At 43.8% G+C, this 26,273-nt stretch overlaps 1 long non-coding RNA gene across 2 annotated transcripts in view; it reads left to right on the top strand.

Moving 5' to 3' along the window:
- The window catches only part of LOC135363811 (uncharacterized), a 34,184-nt gene extending 8,213 nt beyond the window's left edge, over positions 1-25,971 (top strand). Inside the window, exons 2-6 of one of the 2 annotated variants that reach the window (XR_010409917.1) lie at positions 2,303-2,389; positions 2,866-2,989; positions 19,297-19,391; positions 21,997-22,225; positions 23,119-25,971. This is a non-coding gene — a long non-coding RNA (uncharacterized LOC135363811). Of the gene's footprint in view, positions 1-2,302; positions 2,390-2,861; positions 2,990-19,296; positions 19,392-21,996; positions 22,226-23,118 lie in introns of both variants that reach the window. The other variant, XR_010409916.1, reaches the window with a different exon arrangement.
- Positions 25,972-26,273: the final 302 nt, after the last annotated feature.

Here is a 26,273-nt window from a genome sequence, read left to right as displayed (position 1 = left end):
GTTTTATTTCCCCCCCCTTCCCTTATGCTCCTCTGTTTTTTAACTCAACTGTTTTATTGAACTGCCTTTATATGATTTTGGGGATGGGGTAGCATTTATTGGCAAATTATGTCCCAAGGACTGTGCTAAGTGCCTCTCAAACTTCACTGTGCTTCTGAGTCATCTAGAGATTTGTTTGAAGTGCAAACTCCAGCTCAATTTGGTCTGGGCTGGGACCTGACTTTAGCATTTCTCACGAGGTGATGCCCAGGCTGCTGGTCTGGGACCACATATGTCTCAATTAATCCCCACTTATATATAAGTCATCTGAGACTGAGGGAAGACATAGCTTTTACACAGCTTCACAGCTAGTCAGTATTTGAATCCACGTTCTTCAGACTACAAAAGAAGTAGCCACGGGAAGTCTCCCAGTTTATTATCCTGCCATCCCTACAACCACAGCCCTCTAGTTAGATCTCTGTTTAGGACACTGCTATGAGTTGGAACTGTGTTTCCCAAAAAGCGTGTGTTTGGGTCCTGACGTCCAGGACCCACGAATGTGAGCTTATTTGGAAATAGGATCTTTACAGATACAATCAAGTGAAGATGGGGTCATCCTGGAGGAGGGGCCCTAAATGCAATCTGATGGGTGTCCTACTAAGAACTGGAAAGGAGATGCAGACACATGCACAGAGAAGAATGCTGTGTGAAGACAGAGGTAGAGAGTGAAGTAAGGCTGCCACATGTCAAGGAACACAGGATTGCTGGCCGGACGCCACCGGAAGCTGGAAAAGCAGGGAAGCCTTCTCCCCTCGAGGCTTAAGAGAGAACGTGGCTCTGTCTGTACCTCCACTGAGGATTCCAGCCTCCAAAACTTGAGAAAATAAAATTCTGTTATCGTAAGCTTCCAAGTTTGAGGTAATTTGCCAGAGTAGCCCTAGGAAACTAGTAGAAACACTTAACACAATACTTTGCTTTTCCGTGTTTCTGGATGGATTGTCATCTGGGAGGTTCAGGGGCTGCTCAGAGCACTTTAGTCCCACTCTAGACCTCGCCCCACTTTGCTGTTTATTTTGCCCATGAGAATCAGGAAAAAGTAAGCACGTTCACGTTATGAAAGTAAATCGGCCATATTGGGCTTTAGAGTAGAGAAGCCCCTGGTTTGCTTTTCTTTTCAAACACTTTTTTTTTTTAATGTTTTATTTATTTATTCATGAGAGGCAGAGAGAGAGAGAGAGAGAGGCAGAGGCAGAGGGAGAAGCAGGCTCCCCACTGAGCAGGAAGCCCAATGCGGAACTCGATCCCAGGACTCTGGGATCATGACCTGAGCTGAAGGCAGACGCTTAACCCTCTGAACCACCCAGGCGCCCCCTTTTCAAATACTTTTTGAAGCAAAGCTGTATTTTCCAAAAACAGCAAAATTTTCTCCACAGGAAAGATCTTGTCTACTTGTGATTAATTGCCTGGGTATTTGCTTGGGAACTGGATTGCTGATCAAGTGTTTATCATCTGAAAATCTCCTGACCTTTAAAAAAGAACAACTTCCTGGGATTGCCTTATATTTGTTCCCCGAAGACTCTGTGCTGCCGAAAGTTAAAATTCAAAACCAGGTTTTATTTCATTATCTTCCCAAAGCAAAAACAGTATTTTGGCTTTTGTTGGCCTCAAGTGAAGATAAAGTAGACCAGGAATGACTTCTGTTCTTCACTTCCCATCTAAAAGTTATTAGCAGTAGGAAGGAAACGTTGATGCTGGTGCTTGCCTGGAGGTGGTCAGCTGTCTCACCTACATGTGGCCGCCTCCTGTGGCCTAGGCTTCCTCACTACATGGCAGCCTTGCGGTAGCTCTGCTCCAAGCCGAGCAAGCCGAGAATGAAGGCGGCAGAAGCCAGCCAGCCTTTTCTCACCTGTGTTGCTCACCTGTCAAGTTGTGTCGCTCATTTCTGCTACATGTTATTGGCTACAAGGGAGTCACTAAGGTCGGCCCAGATGTAAGGTGAGGAGTCTAGACTCTGCCTCTTGATGAGTCTGAGGAATGTGCAGGCGTGTGTACAAATCAGCCCAACACCCTTTACGAATAAGAAACATTTCACGTGGCATGCAGTGACAGTGGGGATGCACTGAGCTGAGGACATTCAACGGTTTCTGTTTGAGCTGAGCAAGACACTGCCCGTGCCTGGCACTCACGTTCCTCAATCCTTAATTGCAAAAGGAGGGGCCACAGGAGGCCCACCCCAGAGCTCCTGCGCCGAGCTGTGATTTTATGGTTCTTCCTTGTCATCTCACTAGTCAAAACCTTAGAGGTTCTTGTTTGAATTTTGCAGTGACGTTCCTGCCACTTAAAGCTGTCTGGGGCAGAATGAAGCAGAAATGCGTCTGATCTCAGGCCTTCGACTCTACTTCTTCCTATGGTGATTACTAGCAGACATGGTTCCGTGTATTGCAAGTGCTGGAGGCCGCTTCTTGGCCTCGCTGGCTCTCTATACTCATAGCAAGCCCAGCCTCGGTACTTCCTGAGGGGTGGATCCGCGCAGGCCCACCCCTCACTGTGGAGGCCTCCGCTCAGCCAGGGACCTAAGGCTATGATCACCTGAAGCACCGCTGGTGTGCTTATCAACCTAGGAAGCGGTCAGGGGCAGGAGGGTGGGCCTGACCTGACTAACCAAAGTCCTATGTCAAGTACCTTGCCACAAACCTCTAACCAGGGGGTACTGAGAGCATGTCATAAATACTGCAGGGGACCTCCTTATTGCAGGGGACATATGTATACCAAAGTAATTCATTGTGTATCTGAAATTCAGATTTAATGGGATGACCTGTATTTCTATTTGCTAAATCTCGTCACACTAACAGCACATCCTTCCTGGTTTTCTTTCTGTCAAGGCAGTTCTTGCTGTACCCGTGAACCGTGGGGGCCTCCTGATCATACTTCACGGACACCACAGAAATCCCTTCGGATTTGCCAAGGTGACCGCCTCCACCCGGAGCATTGTGATCATCCCACCAGCTCTGTAAGAGAATCGCTTTCCCACACAGTATATTGTAAAAGTTGGGAATCTGGTTCCTGTTTGGTGAGAAACTGTGCATCACAGTGTGATTCTTAGAACTAGTTTTCTTCTCGTGGCTGAGGTTGGGCAGTCTTTCGTATGTGTAAGGGTTATTCACCTTGGTGTTGCTGTGAGCTGTCTATATCCTTTGCATGGTTGGTTTTCTTTCTCTTTTTTAATTAAGTTTTTGTTTTTTCCCCTCAATTTCTAGGAACTCTTTCATATCAGGAAGCTCAGTCCTCTGTCCCAGACATGACTGAAACTATTTTCCCCCAGTTTATTGATATTACTCTGTCTTGATTATAGATGCCTATCGTTGTCCCATGAATCTGACCTATGCTTACAGGTGAATTAAAACCTCTCCCTGCTGGTGGGTTGTGTCTGTTTCCTCTTCGGTCTCCTACCATTCCTTGTGAATATTGCTGCTGGGTATTAGGTCATCACAAAGTGCCCTTCATGTCATTTCTAATGGTTTGGGGGCAGAATTCTGCTCTGTCTGATTTTCCTATGAGGAACACAGTGTTCTTTTTTATTTGTATATGCTTTGCTGTACTTTGCTCATCTCTTTAACTGAACTGAATCACCTTTATGGGGTGCGTCTCTTGTGCACAGCATACAGTTGGATTCTGCTTTGGGATAAAACCTGAAGATCTTTCTCTTTTAATAAGTGATTTAATCCTCTAATCATTTAATGATTAACACATACATTTGGTATTAGCTCTGTCCCATTATTTTATGTTGTATTTCAGTTTCTAGGGCATTTTTTTTTTAACATTTTATTTATTTATTTGAGACAGAGAGAATGAGAGACAGAGAGCATGAGAGGGAGGAGGGTCAGAGGGAGAAGCAGACTCCCTGCCGAGCAGGGAGTAGGGCATTTTTTAAAAAGTTTTTCTCTATATGGTTTGTTTTCTTTGCTTTTTGTACAGAGTTTTTATATTTAAGGTATGTAGTCTCATTTTATTGGCTACTTGTATAAATATAATATTTTTTGGAAGATTTATTTATTATTTGAGTGAGAGATTGGGGGGAGAGGCAGAGGGAGAGAATCTTCAAGCAGACTCCCCGCTAAGCGTGAAGCCCAAGGTGAGGCTCCACATGGGGCTCGATATCACACCCCTGAGATCATGACCCCAGCCGAAACCAAGAGTCCGACGCTTAACCCACTGAGGCACCCAGGCGCCCCTTGTATAAGTATGATATTACCCACACTTTTGCTCCTTCATTTTTTTAGACGGCATTGATGACGTTTGAATCTTCCCCCTCCCTCTTTTTCATCTATAACCTGATTTTGTCAGTCATTATATATTTGTCAATATTTATATTTGAGCAGTGGAGCCTGCAACAGGCAAAGCTCTGTGTCACTGATTATATAAAAAGGGAAAAAGAAAGAAGAAATATAAGTGTGTTTGTATATGCATAAAATATTTTTAATATAATATTCAAGAAATGGTGACATTGGTCCTCCATGTGGGGAAAAATGCATATTTGGGAGACACTGGCAAAAGGGAGAGTTTTTTCATTTCTATGCCTCTTGTAACTTTGGAATTTTTAACCATATGAATGTATGATCACTTCAAGTGAAATGAACTTGGTACAAATAAAAATAAAAGAAAAAACAGGTCAGCTGGAAATATATGTGTTAATTTTTAAAATGAGGACTAAAAATAATGTTAGCAAGGTGTCTCCTGCTTTATCAGACATTGAAATCTTCCACAGAGTTATAGAGCTAAGTGGGTTTAGGCAAATGTCCGAGCCACAGATGAATGGGATGGAACAGAAATGAAAGAAACGTCCTTGCCCTGAACACAGCTCAACCCCCTGATGGGTCCAGATCCCACCCCCTCTTGTTCCGGCCCTTACCCCTCTCATCTGCAGGGTTAGCTGCTTTCTCCTGAGTCAGTTCATGAACGTACAAACAGGATGAATTAGCTCCCATTAAAAAAGCAAAACAAAACAAAACAAAGCTCCCTGAGTCTAGGCACTTCTCCGCACACTTCTCCAGATGCATTTCTTTTTTCCCTATGTTTGTGTCTTCACCCCTATTCTCTTCAGCTGGGAGCCCTTCTCCTCCACTGCAATGACCAAACCCAACGGTCCTTTTGCAGTGCTCATGTTACCCCTCAGCCGCTTTGAAGGAGCAGACCTCCCCTCCTTCTTAAAGTGCTTTCCTCTCCGGCTTTGGGAAGCCGTCCCCCTGGGCTCCCGCACTGGCTGTTCCTCTGCATTCTCCTTTCCTCCACTACCCCGCCCCCCCATTTACACTTTCTGTCCAGGAGACCCTTGATCCCTGCAGACTCAGGAACGCTAATGACCCTCCCAAACTTGTATTTCCAGCCAGAACTTTCCTCCTGAGGGAGGTCCTACCATCTGCTTAATGCCACCACTTGACAGCGAGAAAGAATTTCAGCCTTAGCTTACTTAAGACAAAGCTCTGGATATTCCTACCTGGAACTGCGCGTCGCCAGGTTTTTAGCACCTCAGTTACCATATCCAAATTCCCTTCTCTTATATCCAGCAAATCACCAGGTCCCGTAAGCTTGAACATAGCTACGTTTGAGTTTGATCGCTCCCAACCGTCCTCAGAACTGCTGTCTCTGTCCCTCTTGGATGACCTCAAGTGCTTCCTAACTGGCCTCTCCAGTCCTGCTCCTGTTTCTCCATGCCTGTCCTCCACGCAGTGCCCCCCGAGGGTGCTCTTTTCATCAATGGAAATCCAACCATACTCCCTAGCTACAGAATCTTCATCCCATGGCCTGCAAAGACCCCCATTAAAATCCCTGAACTTCTGCTCACTGATTTCCGTCCAGCTGCTTTAGCCTTTTTGCTCTCCCTCCCCTCCCCCAAATACCAAACCTGATCCTGCCTCAGGGTCTTTGCACTTGCTGTTCCTCTACCCCCAGACTGTCATGGTTTTTTTTCTGTACTCCATGGGGGACTCCCTTGCATTTTTCATGTTCCTTTTGCTTCTTTCAGGTGTCTGCTCAGTTACCATTCTTCACAGAGGCTTGTGAAGCCTTTTGCTAAAATAGCTGTCCTCCTGTCCACAATGTTACTCTGCTGTATTACTTGGCATCGTTTTCTTCTTCCTGCTTATCCCAATTTGTTCATTGCCTGTGACTACTTGTTGAACAGAAGTCAGGAAAGGCAAGGATCTCATCCATTGTATTCAGTGCTGCTGTATCACTTACAGTGCCTAGAACATAATATTTCCTTAATAAAAATTGGTTGAATGAATAAAGGAAGGAAGGAAGGAAGGAAGGGACATTCAGAAATGAACTCAAGTTTATGTAAAAAATTAGCATATAATGAAAATGGTATTACAAAACAGTAGATAGGTAAATGATATTTATTTATTGGTATCTGGATAATTAATTAATAACCATATAGGGAAAAATAAATTTCATTTCCTACCTGTATGCATATAAATTAAGTAAGTAAGTGATTCCAGGAGAATTAAAGTCTTTAAATTATGTTTTAAATTTATGTTTTTATGTTTAGTGCACCCTGGTGTATTTTTTTATTTATATTTTAAATATTTAAAGGTAAAAATCAAAACTCTGCTAGTGCTTTGAGAATTTATATTTTCTTACATGTATATTTTGGGTGATTGTTTAAACCGTGATCCTAAGGAAAAAACAATAAGGGGACACATTACTTAATTTTAATAAATAAGAACTTAGAGATAATGTTTAAAGTTATATGACCTAGTAAAAAAGATTCTGATATATGTTGCAAAGACCTAATAACCTTAGTATATAAAGAGAGCTTATATATCAATAAGAAAAATAAAAACCCAGTAGGTAAAATGAATACCCATGAACAGTTACTTCACTAAAGAATTAAAGACAAATATTTATATTGTAAATATAAATTTACTTATAGTTATTTTTCTTTTTTTACTTATAGTTATAAGTAACATTTTTTTACTTATAGTTAAAGAATGATACATTAAAACAACATGATTCTATTTCTCTCTTACCGTATAGCAAAGATTTTTTTTAAATGCTAAAGTGATTCCTTGTATTGAAAGGGGAACGTGAATTCCTATACACTACAAATTTAAATTAGTGCAACTTTTCTGGATAGTAACCGGCACTACTGTAGCTTTTTAAAAAAACATAAACTAATCAAATCTAAACTTATATTTCTTAAAATTATTACATTAAAAATTGGACTACAGGGGCACCTGGGTGGCTCAGTTGTTAAGCATCTGCCTTCGGCTCAGGTCATGATCTCAGGGTCCTGGGATGGAGCCCCGCATCGGGCTCCCTGCTCGTCGGGAAGCCTGCTTCTCCCTCCCCCACTCCCCCTGCTTGTGTTCCCTCTCTCGCTGTGTCTCTCTCTGTCAAATAAATAAATAAAATCTTTAAAAAAGAAAAAATTGGACTACAATATAAATATCTAAAAATAGGACATTGTAGGATTTTAATATATCTGTGCAAAGGAATAAGACAAAATCATTACGAATACTGACGTAAAACTATGATACTTACATGAAAAGATCTAATATGTAATTAAAAAGTATGCAGATTGCAAATAGTATAGTTCGATTTTTGTTAATAAGTGTATGTTTATTACATGAGATTAAAGCAAAAAAAAATCAGGCATGTTACTTGTTACAGTAAAAATATGTTATCAAGGACAAATGGGAATTATGAAAAATTAATTTTAAAAAGGTAAAGTAAAAAATAAGAAAAGCAAACAGGAAATTAAAAAGATGAACAAAAATATGAAAACTTACCACAAGTACATAAAACATAAAAAACATCAGTTGGCAGCTGGAAACATTTGCTTTATTTTTTATCTACCCAAGTAATTTGTGAATGCACTCTTGTTGGAAATATTCAAATAATATGGATGAAACATGGTCTCCTTGGCCTTTCTGTTTCCAGAGATAAAATCTATTATATCTGGTACACAAGCTTCTAGGATTTTTCTTATATTTATCAAATATATTTTTTTCTTTAACTTTTTACTTTAGCCATATGTCTTAGAGTTTTTGCCTGCCAGTGCACATAGATTTAAGTCATTTTTTTAATGCTACATAATATTTCAGAGTACATATACAGGCTTATTACTGAGCTATTTTCTCTTTACTGGTTTTATTCACCCAACAAAAATGCACCCTGGACTCTGCAGACGAAGCAGTGACAAGAAGGACAAGGCTCCTGACCTCAGAAGTCATTCTGCTCACAGAGTCCATGACGGGGCTAGAGTTGGAGAAGCCCAGAGCCCTTATTTAAGTCCATCATCTTTTCTTTTCTTTTTTAAAGATTTTATTTATTTATTTGAGAGAGAGAGAGCGCAAGCAGGGGGAAGGACAAGGGGAGAGGGGGAATGGCAGGGGGAAAGAGGGAGGGAGAAGCAGACTCTCCACTGAGCAGACCTGGGACTCGATCCCACGGGATCATGGGATCCCTGGGATCATGACCTGAGCTGAAGGCAGACACTTAACTGACTGAGCCACCCAGGTGCCCCTAAGTCCATCATCTTTAAAAAAAACAAAACAAAAGTGAAATGTTGTTTTTTTTTTTTTCCCCTCCAACTTCCTGGAAACTCTCTACAATACCCCTTCTCACACCAATTCTGCCTTTTTTTTTTTTTAAAGGCCTTTACATTTCCTGTCAGCAGCACCCCTAAAATCAATGTTGTGGGTTCATCAGTACCTTCTTTCTGGTATTGCTTAATGGGGTGTGTGTTTGCAGAGAGAGTGGAGGGTAGTGGGTAAGGGAGGAAGGCGTGAAATATCTGAGTAAGAGTGGTAGCATCAGCAGCTTTGGAAAGCCGACAGTCGCTTCACCGTTGGAAAGCCTGGCATATGGCAGAAAATACCGCTTTAAAGATTCATCTGCAGGAAATACTGCTTTAAAGATTCACCTGCATGGTGTCCGAAGGCAACAGCAAAACCAGATGCTCTCAGAAATTTAAGTCTATGATTTTCTTATTTGTTTGGATGAGTAGGGACTCCAGCTCATTTTTAAATAACTGACTTTTCTTTCCGTTGCTTAAGTTGGTTTAATAAACGTTGGTTCCACCCGATAGTGACAGGATTAAAATGCAAAGTCACGCATGCTTAGAGTCAATTTATATCTGTGTGGAAAGTTATTATTATTTCTGCTTAAACAGACTGTATATCATGCTGGGCACTCCTACTGCCAAGAGTCTGAGATCATTTTATTTGAAATGTGGTTCTCCTTGGTTGGTCTCAGAAGCTCTGCAGTGCATGGGGGTGGGGGTAGATATGCAGGTCAATGCTTTTGTGTGCGTTTATTGGGAAAAACTTAGAGGTTGGATTAAAAGCAAAACTTTATGCAGATAAGAGGGAATAGGTTTAATCATTACTGTTACCCAGACCCCTTTGTCATTTCCACATTTAGAACTTATTTTAGAGGCTTTGTTTAAGTAGGAGGAGTCGCGTAGGTAATTAACAATCCCCACCCACCTAAACTCCAACAGAATGGCCACAAAGTCATTTTAATGCAAAGGTATAAAAACAAAAAGATGAGGAGAGGGGACAATATCAGGTGAGTGATCAGAGCATTTTTAGAAGTGGGAAAATGGAAGCCAAATAGTAACTAGTTGAGTTAGGAGAGGGGCAGAATCTGGAATCTTAGTATTTCTAGAGGGGACCTCAGAAGAAGCAAGCCAGTGGCAGTGGCGGGCGGCGTCGCGGATGACCCAGGTCTGGGCCGAGGAGGAGGAAGGGCCGACAGGAAGAAGAGTCGCTCGGCTGGTTTCCTCTCTTGTCACAGACTGCAGGAGGTACAGCCCGGCGGAGGGGAGGGCAGGGGGAGACATGGCAGATGCAGACAAGTACCTTGTGACAGAAGTGCGAATAAATTAAGTTCTATTCCAAACAAGTGTGATTTGTCCATAACAGAACTTAACTTGGGATCAAGGAATTAGGTGTTTACTTTGACTTTATGCTTATGATTTGCGTTGTGTGTGATGTGTGTGTGTGTTTTGTATGTGTGGCATGGTGTGTGGTGCATGTGAGTGTATGTGTTGTTCATGTTATATGTATGTGTATGTTGTGTGTGTTGTGTCTATTGTGTGTGCTTAGGGTGTATGTTATGTTTGGTGTGTGTTGTGTGTGGTGTATGTATTGTGTGTTTGTGTGATTGTATTGTGTATGGTGAGTGTTTTGTATGTGTGTGTTATGTATGTTGTGTATGTTGTGTGTGGTATAGTGTGTGTATTGTGTCTGTTGTGTGGTGTGTATGTTGGGTGTAGTGTGTGTGTTGTGTGTAGTGTGTATATTGTGTCTGTTTGTGTGTGGTGTGTAGTGTGTATTGTGTCTGTTGTGTGGTGTGTGTGTGGTGTGTGTTGTGTGTGGTGTATGTGTGTGGTGTGTATAGTGTGTATATTGTGTCTGTTGTGTCTAATGTGTGTCGTGTATGTTGTGTCTATTGTGTCTGTTGTGTGTTGTGTGTATGTTGTGTGTAGTGTGTGTTGTGTCTGTTGTGTCTGTTGTGTGTTGTGTGTGGTGTGTAGTGTGTATTGTGTGTGGTGTGTGTGGTGTATATGTTGTGTGTAGTGTTTGTTGTGTGTGTGGTGTGTATAGTGTGTGTTGTGTCTGTTGTGTGTTGTGTGTATGTTGTGTGTAGTGTGTGGTGTGTCTGTTGTGTGTAATGTGTGTCGTGTATGTTGTGTCTATTGTGTCTGTTGTGTGTATTGTGTCTGTTGTGTGTTGTGTGTGTTGTGTGTCTGTTGTGTGTAATGTGTGTCGTGTATGTTGTGTCTGTTGTGTGTGGTGTGTGGTGTGTGTGGTGTGTATGTTGTGTGTAGTGTTTGTTGTGTGTGTGGTGTGTGTGTGTGTAGCATCTAAACCTTGCCACCCTTACCTCTCACAGCATTTCTACAAGAGCATTCTTTTCATTGCTCCTCGGTTTTCCCAAACACAGTGCCCACGCTTCCATTCTCTCTTCCTTCCCCGTCATTTCAGTGAGGCTCTGGCTGCCCGCCCCCCACGTCCGCCTTGACCTCACCAGGGCTTTGCCCTCTGCACCTGCAGCCTGTCTTCCCTGGCATTCAGTGTGTGTATGTCCTTGGGCTATCATTTTCCTTTAAGTTAATGTGTTTTCTGTTCAACTAGAACTTGTGTCTTACCTTAAACGTTTTATTTTATCACTTCCGTGTCGAAAGGTGAACGCTATTTATTTTACCTGATTTTATAACAGCGTGGTTATGGGAGCGGGGGCAATTACCTCTGTGTTTTAGCAGGCAGAGGCTGACCCCAAATCTAGGTATTCCAGTTGGACATGCATCCTAGCTTTGTGTCTTCCCTCTCCCACTCCCCCTGCTTGCGTTCCCTCTCTCGCTGTATCTCTCACTGTCAAATAAATAAAATCTTTAAAAAAATAAAAAATAAAAAAAAAGAATAAAAAAGAATTTTTGTTCAATTCACAGTTGTCACTGTCAGTCCACAATTCTTTTGGTTGGACTTCTTTGAGTAAAGGAAACCACATGTATATGAGGCATTCCCAACAATGTAGGTCTATAGAAAAAGCCCCATCGGGATAGACCTCAATAGTACATAAATATATTTATAACTAAAAATAGAAACTATATATTGTTTTGCAACTCTTCTTTATTCTAAAATGTATGTATTATTTGTATCAATAAGTACACACTATATGATTATTATTAATGGCTGCAAAGAAATTACTGGTGGGCCGTAATTCATTTAACAAATCTCTTAATTTGTTTAGGCATTTATGCTTCTTATAACTTTTTACTATTTAAAAAAATGTAGTGAAGCTAATGTTGTTAAATATTTATATATTTCCCAGTGTATTTTCTTGGTGACGATTTCTAGAAGTTACTGAGTTAAAGGGGAAGCATTTTTAAAGACTTCCGACGCTCTTGCCAGATTGCCCCACAAAGCTTTTGTCTTCCCACCAGCTGCACATGAAAGTGTTTGTTTCATTTGACTCCTAACCACATTGGGCATTATCTGTTTCATGTTTTTGAACTGGTTGCCAAACATTGTGTTTTCCCTTTTCCATGGATTTGTATGTTTTCGGTGACTAGTGAGAGTGAACGCTTTTTTTTTTTTTTTAAACATTCAGTGACTTAGTATCAGATGTTAAGTGAAACCCTCTCGCCGTGGTGAGTAACACAGTGCCAGTCATAGAAAGCATCCTAGGATGACCTTCAGGGCATTGGGGAGATTGGGGCTCTGGTAGTTGGGGTCTCAAGAAACAATAATAGACAAATGTGCGAGCAGACTCTGGGAAACATTACAAAAGGAAGAGCCTCCTTCCAGCCAACCTGAGCTTGACCCTGGTTAACCCACGGACCCAGCCCTCCAGCTCATGTGCACCTTCACCTGTGGGAAGTTACAAGTGATCTGGGGAAATTATACACGAGGTGGGAGGGTTTCAGTGAACATTCATGACCACAAGCTCCATGTGAGCACTCAACACTCCCTCGGGGTTCTGCTACACTCTCCAAAATGTTTCCCACTTTCTCAACTCTTCTCGAAATTCTTATATCCCCTCCTCTCCACTTGCTTCTCTTTTAGTAGCCAGCCTTGACTTATTAGATGGGCAACCCCTCATCTTTCCTTCCTTCCTTTCCTTCCTTTCAAAGTCCCACACTTGTCTGGCCCTACAACCTGTTGTAAGAGTGAGACATCAGTGCTGTTCTTCAAGGGCAAGCTCCTCTCCTTCCCATCTGCGCTGCCTGCCCGCTCCCACCTGCTGGAGGCTTGTACTTCCGAAGCTAGTCTGTCTCTCTGCTACACATCGTCCATTGCTTCTGCTTTACAGGCTCATTCCCATGGGCACCGGAGCAGGCTGTGTGGTTTCCCATTTTTAGCACCTGGGTGGCTCAGTCATTAGGCATCTGCCTTCGGCTCAGGTCACGATCCCAGGGGCCTGGGAGCAAGTCTCCCGTAGGGCTCCCCGCTAAGCGGGGAGTCTGCTTTTCCCTCTCCCTCTGCCCCCCCCCCCACTCCTGTGCATGTACTCTCTCTTTCAAATAAATAAATAAAATCTTTAAAATCTCAAATAAATAAGTACAATCTTTAAAAGGACCTATTATTGACCTGTCATACTCTCCTAGCTACACCATTTCTCTGCTGTCTCATAGCAAAACTTACTGAAAAAGTCTACGTTGCTACTGTAGCTATTCAATTGAGTAGTAATCCTCAATTGCTAGTCACTTTCACTTTTTAAAGCGTGAGATTTCTTATGAAATAGAGCAGGCATGTGAGAGTACATAAAACATAAATGTATTTGTTTATATATAAACGTATGTGTTACTTATATAAATATAAAACAGGTTTAGAAATCTATGTCCAAACTAGAACATCACCAGAGCCTTAGAAATCCCCCATATGATGTTCCTGAATCACATATCCTTGCCCCATGGAAATAACCACTTTTCTGGACTTTGTGATAATCATCTCTCTCTTTATGGTTTTCCCTGCTTTTATGTCTCCCTAAACTACACTATACATTTTCTAGTTTGCCTGTTATATAGGACATATTATTGTATACATCCTAAACTAGTTTTCTTTTTTTGTTTTTTGGGGGGTTTTTTGCTCAACATTATGAATTTCTATTGTGTTGATGTGGGTAGCTGAATTATGTTCAAAGTATAGTATGGCATTACATGAATATATCCAGACTATTTATCTTTTGTACAGTTGAAAGATATTTACGTTGTTTCCAGTTTTTCCCTCTTTTATTGCTAAGACAAAACATGCTGCTATGAATATTATTGTATGTAACTTACTACAAGAGATTCTCTAGGAATTTAAATGGTGGGTAATAAGCTTGTCCATTCTCAGGCTAATTAGATATTGCCAATTTTTCTTGAAGGTAGTTCTACAAAGTCCATTGCCCAAAGCATTCTAGAAGTGTTTCCCCTACTCTGTACTCTTGGCAACCTTAGAATCATCAGACTTCTTCATTTTCCAGCTGTTGGATATGAAATGCTGATTCATTATGGCTCTAATTTGCATTTCCCATATTGCTACTAAGGTTAATCGTCTTTTCAAACGTTTATTGACCATTTGAGTTTGTTCTTTTGTAAAATTCCTCGTTTACATTTTTTTGGTTGTCTCTTCTTACTGAATGATGGGAGTCTTCTTATCCTGTAGTATCCATGATATCATATGTATTGTACATACGTTCAGCCACTTTATGTCTTGTATGTTTACCTTCTTTATGGCATCTTTTTATGAACAAATGTCCTTAATTTTAATATAGTCCGATTTATCAATCCTGATTTTATGAGAAATGGTTTTTGTCTCTTGTTTTTTAAAAAAAAAAAAATCCTTGCTTACCTCGAGGTTGTAAATATCTTTCATATTTCTCTTCGTGTTCCCCAATTTTGCCTTTTACAGCTAAGCTTTAATTTAGCAGTCGAATGCAGGAGAGGCAGGTGGTCCGGCTGAAATACGAAGATTGGAATTTTAGAAGTCCAATCACATGCCTACATTGTCAGAGTCTAAAATTAATCAACGGCTTCATCCTACAGCTAGACAACAAGAGGACTCAGAAGATTCCATCTCTTTCCAAGCGTGCCCCTACGGTCCCCCATGTTGCCAGCTTGCCCATTCACTTATGTACTACCATTTTGCTCTTCATTTCTTCTTTCCTCTCCATCTGGATCACTTTTTCTGCCTTTAGGCAGAAAAGTCCTCAGACATGTTTTCACTGCCTTCCTTGTTCTTAAGAAATACTTGGACTGGTCTACAATTTCAGGGGGAGGTTATTTCTTGAAAGTACCACTCTTCTGTCCTCTGGCCTCCATTGTTGCTGTTGAGGAATCATCTGAAACTCCAACTGCCACTTTATTAAAGATACTCCGTCTTTTTTCTTCTGGTTCCTCTTCGTTTAAACATGTTTTTCTCTTTGTCGTTGATGTTCTTCAGTTTTTCTATAATGTGTCCAGGTATGGATTTCTTTTTATTTATGGGGTTTGTATGTATTGGGTACTTGTGTGTGTGTGTGTGTGTGTGTGTATAAAATATAGAGAGAGATTTTGTAATAAATTGGACTATATTAAAATTAAGGACATTTGTTCATAAAAAGATGCCATAAAGAAGGTAAACATACAAGACATAAAGTGGCTGAAGGTATATACATACATATGATATCACGGATACTACAGGATAAGAAGACTCCCATCATTCAGTAAGACAAGACAACCAAAAAAAATGTAAAAAAGAAATTTTACAGAAGATAAAAGAGAATTTTTACCAAAGAGAATTTTACAAAAGAGAAAAGATATATATATATATGTACATATACATATACATATATATATAGGGAGAGAGAGAGAGAGGGAGGGAGATGTCTTTATGAAAGGTCCTCAGTAAATATATCTCCAGATATTCCTGTTCCTCACTCTTTCTCTCCCCATTACTTCTGGAACTCCAAACATATATTACTCATCTCAGTGTACCTTCTACTTCTTGTTACTTCTCTTTCATATTTTATAAGAAATGGGAGCAGGCGTTAATGGAGCAAAGAGGGCAGGTGTAAGAGTGTTTCAGAGGGAAGAGTATGTGGTTACTTGAGCAAAGCCGAGAGGAAGTTTGCGTGGCCAATGCTCACGGAGTGAAGGGACAGGTGTGAGACATGGTGGGACAGGTTGTGGAGGGTTTGTGCCCAAGAGCAGTGGGGATCATTGCAGGGTTTAGAGTGATGACAGCAGGATCAGATCTGTGTATGGAGAAACTCACTCAGCTTTTGGAAGAGAATGGACTGGATGAAGGCCAGCCAGGATGTCAGGAGACTAACTACGAGGCTGTTGTAGTGTCCAGACCAGAAACACCAGCTTGTCCTCTGGTGCTGGTAGTGGAGATGATGAGAACAAAGTAGAATGAGAGATATTTAGGAGACAAAAGCCAACACGAGTTTGTGTCTTGGAAAGTTCTGGCTAGAGAATGAGAATGTAGCAGAAGTAAAGGTCATGCTATGACACAGAAAGAATATGGGAAGTCGTTACTTTCAGACCGTATCCCCAGGGGATCTCAAATCAACTGACAATCTGTTTGCATTAAAGAAGTGATTTGTGAACCGAATTTTTCTTGTCGGTGCCTGTTGGCCCTCTGTCCTCTCCTTGGACCTCCATCACCTTTGCTCTCTTCCTCAGGCTCCCGGCACCCTCACTTTCTGCGCACGATCATGCTTTCTGGTCCAGAGACAAGCTCACAGCAGCCCAGAGGGGATGTCCACGCGCCTGGTCGCCATCCCCGCCCCATTGTAGGCCATCTTCCCCTGTCCGTCCAAGCGCACTGTCCACACCAGGGTCATGCCCGCCTCCTGTGCACTGGCTTCTATTCCCTTTGCCCCCTCAACTCTCACTTTTCTCTCGGTATCATCATCTTCCCACTCTCTTAGATTCTCCCTATCAGTAGAGAAGTATGATGTAATTGTTTTCATTTAAAGAAGACCCTCTGAGCCCATGTGCCCACCCAGCCACGCACGAACCCTCTTCTCTGCTTTCGCTTGCAATTGTACTTCTCGAAAGAGTCGCCCGTACCCACTGCCTGCAGTTTCTCACTCCCCGTTCTCTCTTGAACACATTCCCACCCCACCACTGGACCTGGTCATTAAGGTCATAAGTGGTAGTCCTGTTGCTAAAGCCACATGGCCAGTGACTGACTGAATGGCCCAGAGGTATAAATCACTGCCCTGGCCTCAAGGTAGGACAAACTCTGTGCGCAGGCTCCACTCCCAAGCCTCCCTGTGGCGCCAGCCTGGAGCCCGTCTCCAGGAAACCACATTCCTGCTTTGCTTTCGTCCTGCTCTGTCCTGGCGCCTCTGTTCCCCTTTCCTGACCGAGATCAGCAAGTAAACCTCTTGAACCAAGATCCTCTCTCAGGCTCGGCTTCTAGCAGTCCAACGTAAGACAGTTCCTCTGTCCCATACTGGGTGTCCAGGGAAACTTTCCACATCTGGGTCAAATATTAAATGTTCCTACTATTGTAATTAACCTTGACCAAGACGTCGGTCTATCGCGTGTCTGAAATTTTTAGTTACTTAAGAAGTTCTGCCTGAGTCCTTCTGTCCCCCTGACCTAGTTTCACACAGATGAGGGTATCTTGCTATTAAAATTTTAACTAGCCTCCAGCACAGTTCCCAGTAATTAACACAGATCTGGCCCAGAGAAGGTATTCAATAAATATTTTGAATGAAGGACTTCTTTAACTCAACCCTCTGATGGGTCGTACCCATTTGCTTCATATTCTCTTTGTCTTAGTTGGTACCTTCTGCTTCCTAGGATGTATAAGCTTGGTGAGATGCTGACTTCTGCCTCCACATAAGTGGGACACATGAACTAAAAAGACAAAGCTTCTCTTCTGAAAGATAAGCTCCTTGGGAATGCAAAAAGCATTTAGTGCAGATGTTTTCTTACAAGGATCTCTTGTGGTTGGGAGGAGCCTTAATGGCCCTTTATTCCAGCCACTTCTTGTTCTAATCTTGCCATCACGTGATAAGGCAGCAGAGGCGTAGGCCCGACGCAGGCACGCAGTGAGGTAATAAATATTACCCTAAGCCACTAAATTTTGAGGTAATGAGTTCCTTGGCAGAGATACTAACGGTCCACGATGAACTGGCGAGATGCATCTGTTTCTAGGGAAGCATTTGGATTTAAGAGATGGAAGATCAGAAGTCACTCTGAACAGAAAGTTCAGGAACAGGAAAGAGCAGAGATCCAAGTTGACACTGATTAAAAACCAATGTTAGATTAGAAACTAGCTTTAGGAAAACCAGAGCTACTCCAATGTTGACCAAAAAAGAAAGAAAAAAAATCAGCCCCTTGACAGCCAAGCGATCTTCATGCCCTGTACTCTACGTTAAAAAACTAACGATGAGATCCTGGGATTTCGCTTCCCTGGACAAGCACTGTGATTTATTTTTAGAACCTAAATGTTTTCCTGAATAGATACTGTAATCCTTTGAAAATGCATATTTCCAATACTCTTTTAAATGCCTTTTTTTCCCCTCCAATTGTGTGCAAACTTTTCACGACAGCTGCACCTTTTCCTCTCTGCTGAGGATCAGGATGCCCCATCTTCCTTGTTGATTGTATGAGGCCCTTCCTTCTCTGATGACCACGGGGAAAATCTTGCAGGGGCCTCAGAGTCTGTGGTCTGTTTCCCACAAGGGCATAAAACACGAGGATGAGGGAAATACCCTTAATTGGAGTGGATACTTGATAACATGTCAAGACACGTTACAGCCGGAGACTCTTGAAGTGAAAAAATGAGGAAGTATGGTAATCTTGTAAATGAGCTCAGCTTTATTTTTTGTAAGTGTAGGGGCAAAACAATTTCTTCGTTATGCTATGGGTCAGGGGTGACGACAGTATCACAGAAAACAAATCTCTTTGCAACCCATCTTGTTGTAGAGCATATATTCGGGCTTAATTCTAGATGAGCTGTATGGAAATTGTGCAGGACGCAGGCCTATCTTCTCTTTCAAGCTGCCCCATATCAGGCAGGATATCTGGCGTCCCTGGCTCCTGCCCACTAAATTCCCCTTTAATAATCAGAAATACTCCCACAAATTTTTGAAACTGCCTTCCGGGTGGCGGTACCGTCGTTGGAAATCACTGCTCTATTGTTTAAAATTCATCGTCAAGTCCTGAGGACTATACTGTCAAAACAAATCCTGCCATTCCTAGTATATGACTAGTCCTTGAGCAAGACTCCGCCCTCAGCTCAGGAAAGGAGCATAAGACTTAGCCTGAGTCAATCAGTGTATTGTATCTTTTGGTGACAACGGTTGGTTTAGGGTACATGAGTCCATTGGAGCCAATGACACATAATGGAACTTCAGCCTACCAACCTGGGAAAGAGCCTCTGGTCCTCCTCTGGCAACTTGAATGGCAGAGGTTGTAGGGTGTGGAGCTGCTATGGTCATTTTGCATCTTTTAGAGCCCGGAGTAGAAATCCACCCAGTGGAATGCATAGTTGGCTCTGGGTGACCTGTAGATGGTTCTTTCCGTGCTATAACTCCTGCTAGCTTTGAGAAGGAGGAAACTATATTTCTACTTTATGGTTGGGTTGGGGATTGCCTAACAGCACGGCCCAGGAAGAACTTGTATATGCAATCTGTGGTCCTGGTACCTTCACAGAATATTTTTCTCGTACTGCCTCGATCCCTGAACCAGTTACGTGTCACCAAGACTCCATCCTAGACCTTTATGGGAGGGAGGGAAAGGCAGGGTCAACACAGAGGTGCACAAAATCACTTTTCCAGTCCTAATTATTTTGTTTATTGTCTGTCTCCCCCGACCAGAATCTAATTTTCATAAAGGACAAGAATTTTCACCTGTTTTGTTCACCGCTGTATTCCCAGTGCCTAGGACAGTGCCACAGAGAGATGAGGAAAAGGTAAGTCTTGGTTTCCTGGTTTTCTTTTTTTTTTTTTTTTTAAGATTTTAAAAATTTATTTTAGAAAGAGAGAGAGTGTGTGTGCACAAGCAAGGGGGAGGGGCAGGGAAAGGGACAAGCAGTTTCCGAGCTAAGCGTGAAGCCTGACAACCCTGAGATCATGACCTGAGCCGAAATCAAGAGTCGGTTAACTGACTGAGCCACCCAGGTGCCCCAGTTTCCTGGTTTTCTGTATTTGCCACCCAGATGGTATTGATAGTCACTCATATTCACTCCGTTTCTGTTTTTTAACTTTTCATTACAACATATTTCAAATATATATAAAGTGGAGGAAATATAAATGAAACTCCTTGTGGTCGTCACCCAATTTCACAATTACAAAAGCCAATCCAGTTTCCTGTTTACCTGCCTCCACTTGCCCTCTCTGCCCCTCTAACTAGATTCCATTAAATAAAATCCCAGAGACTTGCACACACTCCTTTTAGTAACTTCTCTTGATTCTGGGATACTACTTCCTTGTTTATTATACCTTTTCTTTCTAACCACTCCTCCTTAGTCTCTGATCTCATGGGGAGCTCTGGAGTTGGATGGTTTTTTAGAGTAGTCTCACCTTGAGGTCAGAGAGGGGTGGGTCTTTATTATTCCTCTGCACTCCTGGACCAGTCATGGAGTCGGGGCTCCCCCCACCCCAGGGAGGGCATGCACTTGGGCGGCGCTCTCTTCAGCTCATGGAGGGTGGCTCTGCATGGCTCACAGCACCCATCACAGTCCACGCCTCATGCTATTGCATCCATTAGCTTCCTCAACACTTTGCTTCTTCTCTTTTCTTAGAAGTTACAAGAGGAAGGTTGGTGGGATGTGTCTTAGTCCAGTCAGGCTGCTGTAGCAGAATCCCACTGACCAGGGGCCTTATAAACAACAGAAATGGACTTCTCACAGTCCTGGAGGCTGGAAGTCCAGGATCAAGCCTCCAGCAGATCCAGTGTCTGATGAGAGCATCCTGGAGCATAAATGGCTGTCTTCTTATGGTGTCCATATATGGTGGGGGGGCCTAGGGAGCTCTGTGGGGTCTCTCTTCTAAGGCACTAATCCTATTCGTGAGGGCGCCACCCTCGTAGCCTAATAATCACCTCCCAAGGGCCTCACCTCCCAATACCACCACACTGAAGGTTAGGTTTCAACATGGGAATTTTGGGGGACAAAGACCTTCAGTCCACGGCAGGATCAAATACAGACTCTGCAGCTGATCTTAAGACTACAACGGATAGTCATCATCTCCTCCTCTATTACCAATTCCAGACGGCCTTCCCCCTCAATTGGCTCCTCTGCTGGGACAGGTAGCTTACCTGGTGATGTGACCTCCATTTCCGAGAGGGTTATGTCCTTGCTCACAATGCCCTTCTTCGGCTGTGACTCCTGCATCTGTCCACTTACCTGTAGCACTGGTCATGAGGATGCAAAGAGCCACCCAGTGGATTACCTGGGTATCAAATTTATTCTTCTTTGTCCCCACTGTGTCAAAGCAGGGCACTGCCTGTTCATGATCAGGGTCAAGGCTCAACCCCTCTGCCAGGATGATCTCTCCTTTTCTTGCCTGATGGCCTTATGGCATGAGATTAAAGTGCCCAGGCACTTCTATTCTTGAGCATTCTACTTTTCCAGTACACGATTTCCTAAATAAATGACCGGAGATCTCTTTGGCAAAGGACTGTGGGACCATTACTGTATTTGCTTGCCATCGGGACTCCTGAGGACCCAACCTCCCTTTCATTAGTGGGTTCTGGGTCAGAAAACTGGCTCAAGGATTGAGATTGATTTTATCACTTCTTCCACCATCTGTGTCAACCATTCTGGCGTTTCAGCCTTGCTTAGTATGGACCATGATTTTGTCCAATGTTCCAAGAGTCCTCCCCATAGCATGATGCAACCATCTCCCAGAGCCCTTGCCAGGGTGGCTGGCCAGCTATGGCAGGAGACAGCTCCCATCCAACCTTATCTCCCGCCCCCTTTGATCCAGCACCCTCAGGACCCAGCCCCGTACACCGTCTCCAGCTTGGCCAGTCCACGCGGGCTGGACCCCACAGGCCCTTGGGGCTTAGTCCCTCTTTCCCCCCGGCCGCCCAGCACTTCCCACCATGTGTTGCCTGCCCCCGAGTCTAGTTATTGGTCTGGTGGGAGTGGGAGTGGGGGTCGATTCTTCGGGGGCCTGTGTGGTCTTGCAGTGTGGAGACCTCTCTGCCTCGTGCTCGAACGAGGGACGAGTGCAGCCTCAACAGGGAGGATGGGGCCCATGTGGCTCTGCATGGCGTTTCCAGGCTTCAGCCATCAGCACTAACTCTGAGGTCCCCATCCAAATCCTAGGGCCCCTCTCCCTCCAGCCTGTGGCAAGGAGGAGCGGATCTGCCAGGGCTGGGGGTTCCGATTCTTTGGAGCGCTGCTGTCCTCATACTTAGGCCCTGCTCCTTATCCTCGGCCTTTTCTGCCCTCCGGCTGCGTAGGAGCTCTTCAGGTGCTTGCTATTCATGAGGCTTTCTAACTTCCACGCCTTGCTTCCAGTGGTGATTCATAGCCCTGGGCCTCACTCGGTCTTTCTGTAACATGGCAGTGACTCAGCAAAAACCACCGGTTCCGTCGTTCTCATGAGTGGCAGCTTTTCAGAGTCTCCCAAAAGCCTGGATATCGTACGTCCCAGCCTACCAGCACATTCCCTCCACCTTGTAACCCATCCCAGCTGATCACCAGTGAAGGTCTGAACAACTGTGCTTCTCCAGAGAGTCAGGGATTGTCAGGATTTCGCTTACCACCAGGGATGAGTCTTCATTTCCAGTTGGCAGGTGAGTGATCCCGCTCTATAATTCAGTTTGAGAGGCTATTCTGTGGATCCCTCCTGGCACCAGCTGTCTTAGGTCAGGTTCTCTGGGAAACAGAGGTAGATTTGAAGATCTGTGTGAGACAAGTTTATGCAGGAGTAACCTTGGTATCTATATCTATAAAGGAAGGACGGAAGTAACCCTGGGCAGAAGGAGAATCTGAATGTTGCTGTTGAGGTCATAAGAAGGGCCTCAACCAATCCCACTGGGAGACCGATCAGGGGTGGCCTTTCTGAGTGTCCTACCATAAGGGAGGGGCCAGCCCCTTATCATCCACCCCCTTGGTCGACCAGTCATTGGATGCCACTGCTGTGAACTTGGGCAAGGTGGCTCTCTTGCCTGAGGGCAGTTCCCAGAGAGGGGCTCGGCAGGGAGCCCACAGCCACCAACACTCCCAGCAGCTGGGGGACGATATACAGGACCTGGGCACAGTGTAGCAACCACCGTCTCTTTCTGAGCTCCTCTTTTTTTTTTTTTTTTTTTTTTTTAATTTGAGATAGAGCGAGAGAGGGAGAGAGAGAGAGCACAAGCAGGGGGGAGCGGCAGAGGGAGAGGGAGAAGCAGGCTCCCCACGGAGCAGGGAGCCCGATGCGGGGCCCGATCCCAGGACCCTGGGATCATGACCCGAGCCGAAGGCAGACGCTTACCCGACTGAGCCGCCCAGGCGCCCCTCTGAGCTCCTCTAGATCCATACTTGTGGTTCAACTGCCTGCCCTGCCCCCCCATGCCACGGACTCGGGCTTCTGTCCTCCATCTCCCAGCTCCAATAGCACAACCCATCTGGGAGTGGAAATGAGATACATTACGGCGAGTGTCCCACTTTTGGTCTCAGTATCCAGTTTTTCTCTCTCCTCCAGAACTACAATCCATCATCCATGCTGCTGCTGGAGGACACTTGGGAATTGTGGTCAACAAAACAGATGAAGTCTCTCCCGCCATGGGACTTACCTTTTAATGGGAGAGACAGGAGGTAACAACGAAGAAATGAGCGAGCGAATAGATAAATAAATATTAGGTAGTGATAATTGTTATGCCAAGGATTAGAATGATATGATGGGGTGCTGACAGGGCTGGTTTCTAGTAATATCCACTGCCCGACTGAACACCCCCATGGGCTTCCCATTGTCTTCTGGGTGCAGTTCAGACTCCAGTTTGGCACAAAAGACTCCCGTGGAGGTAAGTTCTGGGCCCGTGGTGAGGATTGGACTGGGGTCCTTATGGCCCCTTGGATTCGGGCATTTGGGTGATAGGCTCTTCCCGGAGGGTGAGGCCATCTGCTCTGAGTACCTCCTTCCCCATTTCCTCTTCCTTCCCTTATCCCCCCGGGATCCCCAGTGCTGGAACAATATTGCTTATGAGCTGAATTGACAAAAGCCAGCTGCCTCAGCAGGTTTATTCTTATCAGTGACTGAACCCAGACAATTAACAATCCATTTCAGTGGTGACTTTTGCCATTCTTTTTGGGAAGTGCTGAATGGGACATGGCTTTTGGGAGGAGAGATTCTTTTTTAGACCCGGAGATGCAATGCTCATTTCTACTGAGCCTGTCGCTGGAGCTTGGTCGGTAGCCCCCATGCTTCTCACTGTCCCCTCCTAGCCCAGCACCCAGTCTCTAATCTAGGTCACTGAGGTTATGGAAGGAGCTTGTGTTGAGTACAAAGACTGAACAAAACCGAAACGCAACCAAGCATGTTCTCAGTAGTGGGTTCCGTGTCATGGCTGATAATTCTTCCATGATCCCCGTTCTTATCAGGAACTGTGACTTCATTTCCCTGCACTCATGGCTGGTGAGCACCGATGAAGGAGGGAGCAGAAATCCCCCTTCCCTCGGAAACAGAAGCTCCTGGCAGTCTTGCTTCGGCTCATTTATCAGGGCTCCTAATCATTCATCTGAAGAAATTGGTGAATGAATAAATAAATATCCCTGATGTCCAGCCAGAGCTCTTCTTCTTCCCCCAGCCTCCTCTTCTCCCCTTGCTGGAGCAGTGGTGTTCACCACCTTCCCTGCACTTGCCCTTCTCCCTCCCGCAGATCTGGGTCACTGTTTACCTTCACCTCCCCCTAGCGGCAAGCTGGGTAAATCACCCGCCGGAGCCTGGCTTCCAGGAGCCAGGCTCACCTGTTCTGATGCAGACTGCAAAGAGAGTACTGCTGATGAAGACAAGCATTTATCACTCCGAGGAGGTCCCACTCTCATCTCAACCACCACAGACAGTCCTATCGTAATACCGAGATGATTATCCTCTATTAATTGATTTAAATAGACACACGAAAAAGTACGACTATATAAATCAGACTTTGTAATTTACACAATCAAGCCTGAGGCACTTTTCTCTTATTAGACATAAAGTATAATTGATGAAAAGCAAAAAGCTTTCATCTGAACGTTTATATTTGCAATACACTGTAAAGGAAGTAGATTTCATAAGGTTGGTATTGGTCATATGGATTGCCCTTTGAGTGGAATCAAAAGGGCTTTACTGAAAAAAACTGTATAACCCCAGGTTAAGTCTGTATATCCGAGGCTGAGAAAAGTCATAAGAAGGATGGGGTAAGCCATATGATATAAAAAAGGCTAGGAAGACCCTTGCTGTGCCTGAAAATTTTACCCTGCGTCACTCAGCCCGAAATGATAGAATTACCTTGGACTCAAGTCAAATGTTCATACTGGTAGACAGATGTCATTAGAATCCATTAATTATCAGCTTTCTGTCCTTCCCCTGGTTAAACCTCTGAAAGCCTAATGCCGAGCCACCAAAAAGTGGGGGAAGACAGAACTGTAAGGAGCTGGGTTGACCGTCACCCTATGGGGAAGCTAAAAGACCGAATGAGCAGTGGGGACAGAGGATGGGGCACATTCTCGGAGGTGGAAAAAAAAGTGTGGATAGCTTTACCTCCAGTTCTCCTTGGGTACAGCTTCTTAAAATTGATGTTTCATGAGTCCTTGGGAGAATTTCTCTCCCAAAAATGCCAGCGGTATAGTTCAGGAGCTGAAAGAAAGACCTTTATTCCTTATTTTAGCTCCCTGTTAACTCCTTAACCCTCCCAACAGCCTGGAGCTAGGCGCTGTTACACTATTCACTGCACAGGTAAGCAGCGACATGGAGAAGTTAAGGGACTTGCTTATTAGAGTCACTTAGCCAGTGAGCGAGAGGGCCAGTTCCAGCCCTGGAGGCTGGCCATCTGCAGTAACTTTTCTGACAGTGGGACATCGAGCCAGGGGACTCAAGCATGTTACAGTGGGTCCACCAAGATCTTTAGGTAACTGTCGGTGCTGCTGGGTCTGAAAGAAGACAGTTTTGTACTGAAGCTTCATTTAGCACACAGAACTAAATCTTATCCTTCGGGATTCTCACCTGAGTCGGAATCTGGCTGGCCTTAAGTTCTGTGGGTTTGTGTGGTTCCTGCCCCACCCCCATGAACACCAATTTCATGAATTGCTTTATGTCAAAGACAATAAGATTTCTTTAGAAAAGTCTTTTCGTGGTGGCTTAAGTGTTTCCAAAATGATCAGTTTAAAAATTTCACAGTAGCTGAAGACAAGAGAACTCAGTTTGTGGCCTTGACTATATTTCAGTACACAGCACATTATTCCGGTGGGGCCGAAGAATGATGGAGAAAGAAACCAATTCTGATGCCAAAACCCAAACTTACTTTGCATATGCAGGCAATCCATTGAATTAAAAGAACAATTAAAGAGAGCGCAAACTCACTCTTGTTATGGTGATTTCTTATGCTTTTTTTTTTTTTCCAACTGTGATTTTATCTATTATGTGAGCATAAACTCATGTGGTTAGATTTGTTACCAAGGGTGGGAAATCTCATTCCAGATCAACCAGTGAAAGCTGGGTAGTTTTAACCACTGACATCTGCAAAGCTAAGTAAGACCCACGTTGCCTCTATTATGCAGTGTTTCCTACCGTATTTCTGAAAATGTGCTCAATTGTCACATAGTAAAAGTAAACATTGGGTTAGTTCCAGGGATGTTGGTTCTCTTGAAAAAAGTAACTCC

Source organism: Mirounga angustirostris, unplaced genomic scaffold (assembly GCF_029215605.1).
Source record: "Mirounga angustirostris isolate CCGP_5_RB_7025 unplaced genomic scaffold, mMirAng1.0.hap1 SCAF_3, whole genome shotgun sequence".
Lineage (NCBI taxonomy): Eukaryota > Metazoa > Chordata > Mammalia > Carnivora > Phocidae > Mirounga > Mirounga angustirostris.
Note: the sequence above shows the minus strand (reverse complement) of the source record. Positions and strands in the feature narration are given on the sequence as shown.